Source organism: Chrysemys picta, chromosome 9 (assembly GCF_011386835.1).
Source record: "Chrysemys picta bellii isolate R12L10 chromosome 9, ASM1138683v2, whole genome shotgun sequence".
In the NCBI taxonomy this organism is placed as follows: Eukaryota; Metazoa; Chordata; order Testudines; family Emydidae; genus Chrysemys; species Chrysemys picta.
Window position 1 is genome coordinate 12,620,993 of NC_088799.1, and position 10,967 is coordinate 12,631,959.

Genomic DNA, 10,967 nt, shown 5'->3' on the forward strand with positions numbered 1-10,967 from the left:
TTCTATTGCTCATACTTCATAGAAATACAAGTGGCAATTCACACCTAAATGCATATTATTTGTATTCAGAAGAAAGCATCTGTAGTAGAGCAGAATTCTTTTGTCATCATACCTGCTATGGATAAAGTAGCATTAGTTGCATGGTAATACTGATCCAACAGTTTAATGACAGGGTTCATGGACAGATGATAGCTTTCAGCAGTATTTTCAGACTGTGCCATGATAAGTGCTTATTGGTGTAGTAAACTTTACAAGAGAGGAATGATCTGTACCTAATTTATCAGGAAAAAATCTCAAAACTGTTTTAGAACATTGAGGGAAACAATGTGAAATAATGACCTGCCACAGTACATCATGCTATCACCTCTGCGTGATTGTCATATTAAGGCCTTAGTCCTGCCAACATGGAAGTAGTCCCATTAGATTCCTTTACTCATGTGCCTAAGAGTTTGCAGGATTGCAGCCTTTAAACTCTGCATGGATTCACATAAGACATATGACCCCCAAACCAATAAGCAAACAGTGGTGAACAAAATGTTTGCAATGGAATCGTAAACAAAGCTTACCTGATTTTAGATTTGGTTACAGACTCAAAATTCTTATCATGCTGGTGGAACATTTTACCAAGTTTTGCGAACCTGGGCTGGATTTTGAGGAAGCCCAGGCTAATTTAAGATTTAGCATTGAAATCATACAAAGTTCATCATTTCAGATGACTTCCAACATAAAACTGTGTGAAATGCCATGTTTCAACTGGGCATTGCTTTGTGAACTTTGAAGTTTGTGGATTCATTTGAAGTGGAATTTCAAAGCATATCTCGAGAATTCAAACCTCTGCAAGAGTTAACCATCAAACATATTTGTAAGAATTCCAGCAAAGCATAGCAGCTAAGTTTTGCACTGCTATGGCTTGGTGTCCTTGTTATGCTTTTGCTGTTTCACAGCTTTTGCTGTTTTGTGCCCAGGTTGGCCAGTGTGCTCTTCAATACTTTTTGTTGCATGCAGAGGGAATGATGTGTGGGTCAGAAAACCATGTGGATTTATCAAAGGACATTTTTTCCCCTCTGTGGGTTGTGGAAGTGAATGATATGGGATTTGGGCCTTTAGTATCATTTGAATGTATGTCTTCATTTCTTTGTAATCATTAAAATTTGCCCCTGGAATGCAATGATATATGGTCTAAGGCTCCCTTGGAAGACTGGGCCTAATTCCGCTCAGACTTTCACCTGAGCAACCTCACTGGGATCACTTTATATTGTACTTCTGAGCAAAAATAGCTCTAAAAATCACTTGGAAGTTGCAAATCTTGATTGTCATATTAAGCCAGCGGTGGGCAACCTGCAGCTCGCGGGCTGCACAAGGCCTGTCAAGGTAATCCACTGGCGGGCTATGAGACAGTTTGTTTACATCGATCGTCCGCAGCTCCCAGTGACTGTGGTTTGCTGTTCCCGGCCAGGAAGTGGCGCAGGCTGGCTGCCGCTTCCCGCAGCTCGCATTGGCTGGGAACAGCGAATCACGGCCACTGGGAGCTGTGGGCAGCTGTGTCTGCAGATGGTCGATGTAAACAAACTGTCTCACGGCCCGCCAGTGGATTACACTGATGGGCTGCGTGCGGGTCGCAGGTTGCCCACCACTGTCTTTGGCCTTGTGTCAGATTTCACCTAGAGTGAATTTCTCACTTTACCCACAAAATCATGCTCTCTGGGCAGACTGCAGAGTAGTCGGAGAGGTCAGTTTCAGCTCCTAGCCCTGGACCACAATGCAGGAGCGTTGCGCACACACCCCTGTCTCCTCTTCCCTTCTGCAAATGCTGCTTCAGTATGTGGGCTGGGAGAAAGGCTACAATGGCTCCATGGTCACCAGATTTATATATACATGGATTTATAGACCCTCCTTTGGCCTACCTTGGTCATGCCCCCACTGTGGTGTCCCATATGACCTATGTGGGACTGGCAAGGAGACTTTTCTCACAGTTTGTATGGAGTTCTATGGTACCTCTCTGCGTCCATTCCAAAACCCCTCATGCCGTCCCTGTGCAAGGTGTTGAGGTCTTTTCAGTAGCGCTCTGCTCCACGGACAAATTTCATCCCTAATGATCAGATTTTTATAACAGAGCTATAAACCTCTTCAAATAATGGGCCAGATCCTCAGCTGGTGTAAATTAGCATAGCTCCTTTGCCTTAATGAAGCTCTGTGGATTTACACCAGCTGAGATTCCAGCTCATTGTTTGGTAAATTGACTCTTAATTTGGTGCAAGTGAGCACTATTTATAAGGTGGCCCTTTGTTTTAACGAATATCTTCCTTAAATTAATAAATCCAGTGAAGTTCTTCCACTCTTCAAGATCAGAGATGGCTGCCTCACAACCCCAGGGCACAGTTTAATAACACTCAATACCATCTGGTCACTTCTTGTATTTTGTTGTCAATAAATATCATCTGTGCACATCCCAAACTAGTCAACAATGATGATGACCATAAGTAAGATCCTGTGCATTCTTCTTTTGGCACGCGAACTTATTTGGCCTTCTCAAGATAATTATTTTTTTAACATACTGCTTACAGAATTGTATTAGCATTTTGTTTAGGCTTAATAGAAATACTCGATGCTCTCAATATGAATGGAAATTCATTGTTGAAGGAAAGAACAGAGTGAGGTCGTGTCTGACTTGGAAGGGTAGCAGAAACTAAATGAAAATAAAAACGCTTGCTTGCTTTTAATGCTCTCAATTGTCCTCTCTCTCCTTGACTTCTTTGTAACACTACAATCTTTTTATTTCAGATTCACTTCTGAAAAAGCCGTCTAGAAAAGGCAAAGCTTGAATATGGATGTACGATAAGCACCTATTTTCCTTCTTACTTTTAGAACCACTTAAATATATAAATAATGTATCTCTATTCATTTGTTTTACAAGCAGTAGTGTTTTAAACTCTTTTTATGGTTTGATATTGCAACAACATGCTTTTTACTGGACAGGGCTAGAAACTGGAGTCCTAGATGCTGGAACTAGGGGTGCTGCTGAATCCCCTGGCTTGAAGTGGTTTCCATCATATACCAGGTTTACAGTTTGGTTCAATGGCTCTCAGCCCCCGCACTATACAAATTGTTCCAGCACCCCTGCCTGGAGTATTTGTGATCTGATATATTAAGTGGTATTACCCAGAGACTTCAGAGGAGTGGATGTTTTCCAGCCTCCTAGACGAATGCAGCAAAAACATTTCATAGAGTTAGCAGATGTATTGGGCTTAGGGAAGGGGTTGCAAAGACATTTCGGTGTCTACAAGTTTCGAGTTAAAATTCACATGTTAATGACATTTTTTCACAGATGCCTATTTTCAGGTTCACAATTTTTTAAAAATCCCTTTTTTTTTCAAGTAGCTTTATATTATAAATAACTTAATGGAGATAGCCTATCTCCTAGAACTGGAAGGGACCTTGAAAGGTCATCAAGTCCAGCCCCCTGCCTTCACTAGCAGAACCAAGCACTGATTTTGCCCCAGATCCTTAAGTGGCCCCCTCAAGGATTGAGTTCACAACCCTGGGTTTAGTAGGCCAATGCTCAAACCACTGAGCTATCCCTCCCCTTGTAAGGTTTAGTTTGGATACACACTCAGACTTCATCTGAATTATGAGGCTGCAAAACTGGGAATGAAATCTCACAAGTACAGAACTGAAGTGTGCATTCGGGTACGTCAGGCTTTCGATGAGGTCAGGAATATTACAAAGATAGCCATGGTTACATTACACAATTTTGTCACTTCTGCATCCTGAATATAAAGGAACAGGAAGTGAGTAACAACGACAAGCTATAATTCAAAAGAATTCAGTCAATTTTTTTGTTTGTTTTAAACTTCAAAATGAAGAATTGGTTTGAGCTTTGATCTAAAGTTTGGATCATTTCCAGTGTTATCAACTCTCAATTTTTATCATGTCTTGTGATATTTGGTGTTCTACTTAAAGCCCTACCTCCTGGATTCATGTGACTGAGAATCTGTTTTAAAAAAGGTAAACCTTATGGTTACAGAGAAAAGCTTGTGAGTGTGATCTGAATGTGTCCTGAAGGTCCAAAACCCAGAAAGGGGGGGGAAAGCAAAAACAAACAAACAAACAAACCACCAAATGTATTTTTTTTAAATCTCATGATGTTTTGGTACCTTGCTCGTGATTTTTGAACACTTGTTGGCAATGCTGAAATCCTCATACATACTTAGTGCTGATGGGTACATGCTATACCTAACTGAAATAACTAAGATTTTTGTCTGACAATTTCATCCATCCTTGGTCTAAAACCCTGTTGTTTAGTTACAGATATAGAAATGCTACCTATATTTTGCTTTCGTCCTTCACTGATTATGCTAGTTTTTAATGTTACCTGATTCTTTTGTGGCACTACTTGTTATGACTGAATATGTAAAAAACAAGAAATATCTATGTTTCAACCAAGCCTTTTATATTTGATTTTACTTTGAGAATATTCTTCCACATGGCTGTTTGATGTCTGAAGTACAGAGCAATATACCATAACATACTACTCCATAACATAAAATATTGATAAAAGAGCGTTTGTAGGTTAGTTCTGAACACCATTAGCATTCATTATAAACGTATACATTTCTGTATCACATAGATGCTGATTATCTCCCAGGAACAATCTTTTAGAAGTGATGATTGTATTTAGTACATCCAGTGTGTGTGTGTGTGTGTGTATACTGTTACTGTATTTATATGTATCCTTATGAAGACAGCACCAAGCCTGCATTCTCTACTGATTTACAATTAATCTGAAAGGATAGGAATTATAACAACAAAAATTTCCAGCACATCATGCATGAACTAAGAATTGATTGTATTCTAAGAATTAATTGTCCTCAACATCCTCACACTATTGTAGAAGCTTGAAATAATTAAATGTAATGCAGAGTCTGTCAGTTACTTTTCATTTTAAAGAATTGCTAAATTATTACTGATGTGGTTTCATAGGTGATGGTGCTTTTTTATTTTTTAAAGAAAATGAAGAATTTAATTCATTAGATTTAATCTTTAATGATCTATAAATCTATTTAAACTGGAAGAATATTCATCCCTTCTTCGGGGTGAAATTCAGAGAACTTTGCAGCATTATCCATGTGGCGCTGTGCATCACTTAAGGCAAATGTGAATAGAGACTTATATAGATCCCCTGAGCTATGGAATGCATTTCACCAGAAGGTCAGATCTTTGCTGATTCATACCAGGTATATTGAATTCATTAAATTCAGTGAAACTATGCTGATTATCATCAATGGAGGATCTGTCTCTTAAATATTTAGCAGGAGGTAACTACAGTGTTGTGAAGATTCTCAGTGAACTCACTCTGGAAACCTGAGGTCTATTTCAACAAGCACACATTCCCCTGTCACCCTATTACATTGATCCTACAGCTTAACGGCTCTTCTACTGACAGTCAACTAAATATTGAATGCCCCTTCCAGTGCTTTGTCTTTTTATTTCTGAGCTTTTCAAGGAAACTGATAAAGTGCCTAATTATTTGAATAATCAAGGCAATGGATATTTGATTGCTAACATCAAAGAGGGAGCCATAATTTCTTAACTGAAATATGTGGTTAATATTGCATTATTTATATGCAAAGAAAATGATCATTTCCTAATAAATGCTTTGGTCAATGGTGCTTTTGCAACTGTCAAGGTACGCTGGCTCTTTGAACATGTTGCATGAGATGAATTTTGAACATAGTGCCATATCTGGGATGAATTTGGGCCTATATCTTTCATAATCTAAAGTTTATCATTATCGTGTCTGACAAGCTGTGGGGTAGCTTCTCTGAAATGGTCTGTCTCACTGTGTAATTTTCCATATTACACGAAGTAACCCCACAATTGGCCATATTGGATGACAGTGTCAGTAAAGAAGCCAAAGTCTGAATATGCGTTGAGATTGGGCTGGCCTCTGCATTGGCATGGAGATTGGATTATTTGTCACTGTTGGATGTGGTCTCCTCAGGTCAGGGCCGAGACACATTGGCAGGCCAAATGGGATATGTGCATTGCCACCACCTATATTATTCCCATTTTGACTACCCTTTGCCCCATGCCCAGCAGGACACATACCAATCTAAGAGCATGATGCCTGCCCTCCCTCCTCCCCCACCGATCACACCTGTCATTCACCATTACGGGTGTTACGATTGGCTCAGGTTACTCTAAAAGAAGTTCTTTGAGTCTGAACTGATCTGATGCTATTAGAATTTGGGGCAAGGGGACCACAGTCTTCAGTGGTCCCTTGCAGTTGTCCATGTAAAAAAAGAATCTTCAGGATTTCATGCATTTGTGTTTGTCTGTATATCTCAAATTAACAATTGCTACTGCTCAAGATACGTATTCTAGGAAAGGCGGGCATGTGAGCTTTAGTCTCAGATGACTTGGTACATAGGTGTTATCTAAGGAGAACACAGATATGTAGCAGCTTATATATCATCAAACAAGTTGCTTTCAAATATCTATCTATGGTTCTGTGGCATCTGAGTGCCTCATAATCTTTCATGTATTTTTCCTAACAGCACCTCTGTGAGGTAGTGAAGTGCCATTATCTCTGTTTTATACATCAGGAATTGAAGCACAGAGAGGCTAAGTGACTTGCCCAAGGTCACACAGGAAGTCTGTAGTAGAGCAAGGATTTGAACCCAGGTCTCCCAAGTCCTAGGCTAGGACTTTCACTGGCCCATGCTCCCTGTCTGTGTATAAAACACATTTACAAAGACTGGATCGGTATGAAAGAACATCAGTACAGGACAACTGTCAAGGTGGACAACCATTTAGATCTAAAAACCATGACCACTTCCTCTGAGCATAAAAATCAGAAGATATTTTACAAATATTGGTCCAGATTTTTGCCTGTGTTGCCCTGCACTCTGCCAAAGCTGAGCCAGTGGTCTGGATAGCCCCTGTATAAGGGTGATCTTGATATGGCATACAGGCAACACACAAATTCGTATGCCACATCCCTTTCTTGCTTTTGGTGTAGCAGTGAAGGGAGAGGTGTGATCTCAATGTCACAAGCCAGCTCTGGATTTTTGGCCTCTTTGCAGTCACTAAAGTCTATTGTAATTTACAACAGCCCTCACACGGTTTTAACGCCGTGGCTGGTAGAAGGAACATACTGAGCATCACCAGGGTCGGGGCAGTACATTACATCAGCTTTGTACACCTTTAGCTGACTGGAGTTGTGGCAGTGCCCAGAGATCTGCACCCTTAACTGTGTAGAAATTAAGCAGGCTTATATCAGGATTTTCCAGTATCTCTTATACATCCACTTAGGTGGAAAAATCATTGATATCTATTTGGATGCATTTACTGAAAACATACCCAGAGGGGACATCAGTGCTTCAGCATTTATTAGCGTTGGTCAAACAAACAAATAAACAAGTTTAAAAAAATGGCAGGAATTATTTTTACTTTTATTTTAATTTCAAAAAATGTTGAAATTTTAAAATTGAACAACATGTTTTGATCATCAGAAACTTCCAATCAGCTGGAAAGGAGGGTCAAAACCTAGACGTTTTCATCACAGAAATTAGGTATTTTCCATCAGAAATTGAATTTGCAATGATATTTTGCTAACAATGTGAAAATCTGAAAACACTATCCATCTCTAATATTTATAACTCTCCTGGAAGGATTTCATCCACAGAAATTGCTCATAAATGTACAGCCAGCCTGAGATAGCTACTAAGCAAAGAAATCGCAGAACAATTAAAAGCGTTGCCAAGAGCATGGCAGTATCGTTCAGAGAGGGCAAGGCTTTCCCCCTCTTAAGGCTGAAAAGGGAATAAAAGGAAGAAGTCTGTGCCACATTTAACCCATCTTCTATTACAAATCCTGAATCATCGTCATTATTTTCCTTTGTAACTGTACCTACGGGAAATAAATGGTCCAGATGTAAAGCTAAAGAAATTAAGTAGGGAAGATTCCAGGTCAAAGGGTTCCCCTAATTGTTAATGATAAAGTGTTTCGTGTCACTGTAATATTAAAAACAATCATGGTCCTGCGGTCAGGTGGGAAATAATCTGAACTACAGAAATAATCTGATATTCAATGGGAAGAAGAAACCTGTAAAAAAATAACACTGACAGAGCCCTACAGGTAATAGTGCACAGAACATGATTATTCTTATTTGCATTGCCTAGGGGCCACAATCCGGGATCAGGCCCCTTGTGCTAGGCATTGTATCCACATGTAACAAAAAGCCAATCATTGCCCTGCACAGATGACGGTCTATAGTGAGGGGTAACAGGTGGATATATTAGCCAGTGAGTAAGCACAATGTAATGGTGAGACCATAATAAGACATGAATTTGCCATGTGGCAGGTCAACTGAAAGGCAAATGCCATCATAGGCTGCATACCCAATAGATGTTTCATTGAAGATTAGGAGGGTGCAGTAAAAGTCCCTGCTGAAATATTTGAGTTTGGATACTGCATTCCTAGAGAGATATCGTTGCATTCCTTTGGACTCCCTACATTTCAACAAAAATGACCAGGGCCTGGAAGAACTTGACTTATGAGAGGAAATAAAAAAGAAAGCTACTTAGGCTTGGCTTGGAAAGAAATTGCTTAGGGTAGACGTAGCAGCCTACAGATATCTGACAAGCATAAACAATAAGGATGAGGAAGAATTATTTGTGTAAGTAAGAATAATTGCTTGAAATAAATAAAATAAATCATCACATTATAGGATAGTGTCCAAGGATACATCTACACAGCAAAAAAACAAACAAACAACCCAACAAAACTCTCCATGGCAGTGATTCTCAGAGCCCAGGTCAGCTTACTGGGGCTCTCGGGCTTGTGCTATGGGCTAAAAATATCTGTGTAGACATTCCCACTCAGACTGAAGCTCAGGCTCTGAAACCCAGTAAGGGTGTGCGTCTCAGTGCCCAGGCTCTAGGCTGAGAGGGAAGGGCTACGTGGCTATTTTTAGCCCTGTAGTGTGAGCCTGAGTCAGTTGACCTGAGCTCTGAGACTCACTGCTGTTTTCTGCAGTGTAGATGTACGCAAGATGAATTGGGGGCATCTGCATCACAGGGGACGCTTAAAACTAGACTGGACAAAACACTATAAAATGTGCTGTGAGTAATATGCACTGGCAGGGAGATGGAGCCAGAGAGCTAGATCTTTCCCATCTCTACATTCTTTGGTTCTCATACTGATGGTTCACTGTGACTCCTCTTTCTCCAAATTTATATAAGATTGATGGGACACCAAATATTGTCATAATTCCCAGTTATGCAGAACTTCTAAGAAGGCTATCACCAAATTAGTCTATCAGTGCTGTTGAATACTGTAATTCAAGTCCTGAAGCACTGCTAGTCAAAAGTGGCTGCATCCTCGGGTCCTGCTGTAGGTAGCTAGAAATTACCTGTGCTACTAATGGGTAAGAAAACACCATCTGCTCTTCAGAAGTGAAACTATGAGAGGGTTTCCTTTTTTATGTTCAGGTTTCATAACTGAACAGGAGGATCCCTTTAACTTTGGGCTTGTCTATACTTACGCGCTGGTTCGGCGGCAGGCAATCGAACTTCTGGGTTCGATTTATCGCGTCTAATCTGGACGCGATAAATCGAACTCAGAAGTGCTCCCCGTCGACTCCGGTAATCCTGCTTGCCGCAAGGAGTACGCGGAGTCGACGGGGGAGCCTGCCTGCCGGGTCTGGACCGCGGTAAGTTCGAACTAAGGTACGTCGACTTCAGCTACGTTATTCACGTAGCTGAAGTTGCGTACCTTAGTTCGATTTGGGGGTTTAGTGTAGACCAAGCCTTTGTAGATAGGAGATTATTTAGTTTATGCTGCTAATGATAATGCTAAATGTCTTTTTAGGAGTCCTCAAAATGACAAACATCTGTCTAATTATTAAAATACAGGAACAGGTTTTAATTTTGCAAGATAACAACCAAATGATGATTTGTGGTGTTCTCTACCTATCTTGAAAGGGATAGAAATAGTAAAAGAAACACATAATTGACATTGTAATATCCCAAGCTCACTGTCTCTTAATAAGTCTGAGACTTGGAGAATGAGATTGAAGCATAAATCCCCAGAAGAAACTTTCATGAGAATAACTGATGATTCATTAGGACAGAAGTTTCAGCTTCAAGTTTTAAGTCTCCCTCTGTCAACAAAAGAGGAAGGACATAAGACCAAATCTGTAGGCAGCAGAGTCACTCACCACCTGTCTGATTACTTTTTCTGTAGGGGAAAGTTGCCATCACTGGTCTAGTTCTAAACAACAGATCTCACATATAGCCTTTGCTTTAAATTGCATTTCTGCCCCACCACAATCTGACTTGTTTCGCTCCAAGTCTACAAGACTGAAAAGGGCACAGCAGACTATGTAAGAATTACAGAAATTGCTGCTGCCAATCTCAGGGGGAAATGTTGTATAATTCCTCACTTATAGATTTATTACCCTCAGGTGATTATGCCACAAATAGCAAGATAGCACTGGAGTGAGGAAAACAAGTGAAACAGATTTTCTGAGCATGGCACACAGCAACAATGAATGACAAGAGACAGGACCGATTTCTAACTGCAGGAGACTGTGTTTTCATCTTTTCCAGTTTACTGGTGCATAAAGTCCATTAGTGTTTAGCACTGTTAAGAAGCCCCGGAACTCTTGGGTTAGTATCTGTCATCTCATTGATCTTCTTTCTCTTAATGTTGGACCCTGCTCTCCAGTTTGTTCCTGATAGAGTATTGCTTTTAAACAAGGGCCTGGTTAATTCCATGAGTGTCATTCCAAAGACTTCATTTGACTTTGGATCAGGCTCTATAACTCTTTTACCTTATTCTTAGAATAGGAAGTAACTAAAACTATGTCTATACTTATGGCAGGAGGTAGAGTACGGAATACACCAGGGTGGCCAAACTTTCTGACCCTTCCTGCTGGGCAGAAGCCTCGACCCCACCACCCT

The 10,967-nt window shown here is 40.3% G+C and overlaps 1 long non-coding RNA gene across 1 annotated transcript in view; it reads left to right on the plus strand.

The window, feature by feature from the left end:
• LOC101932652 (uncharacterized) overlaps positions 1-7,425 on the plus strand; it is a 186,395-nt gene extending 178,970 nt beyond the window's left edge. The window contains exon 5 of the long non-coding RNA XR_509086.3: positions 2,782-7,425. This is a non-coding gene — a long non-coding RNA (uncharacterized LOC101932652). The remainder of the gene's footprint in view (positions 1-2,781) is intronic.
• Positions 7,426-10,967: the final 3,542 nt, after the last annotated feature.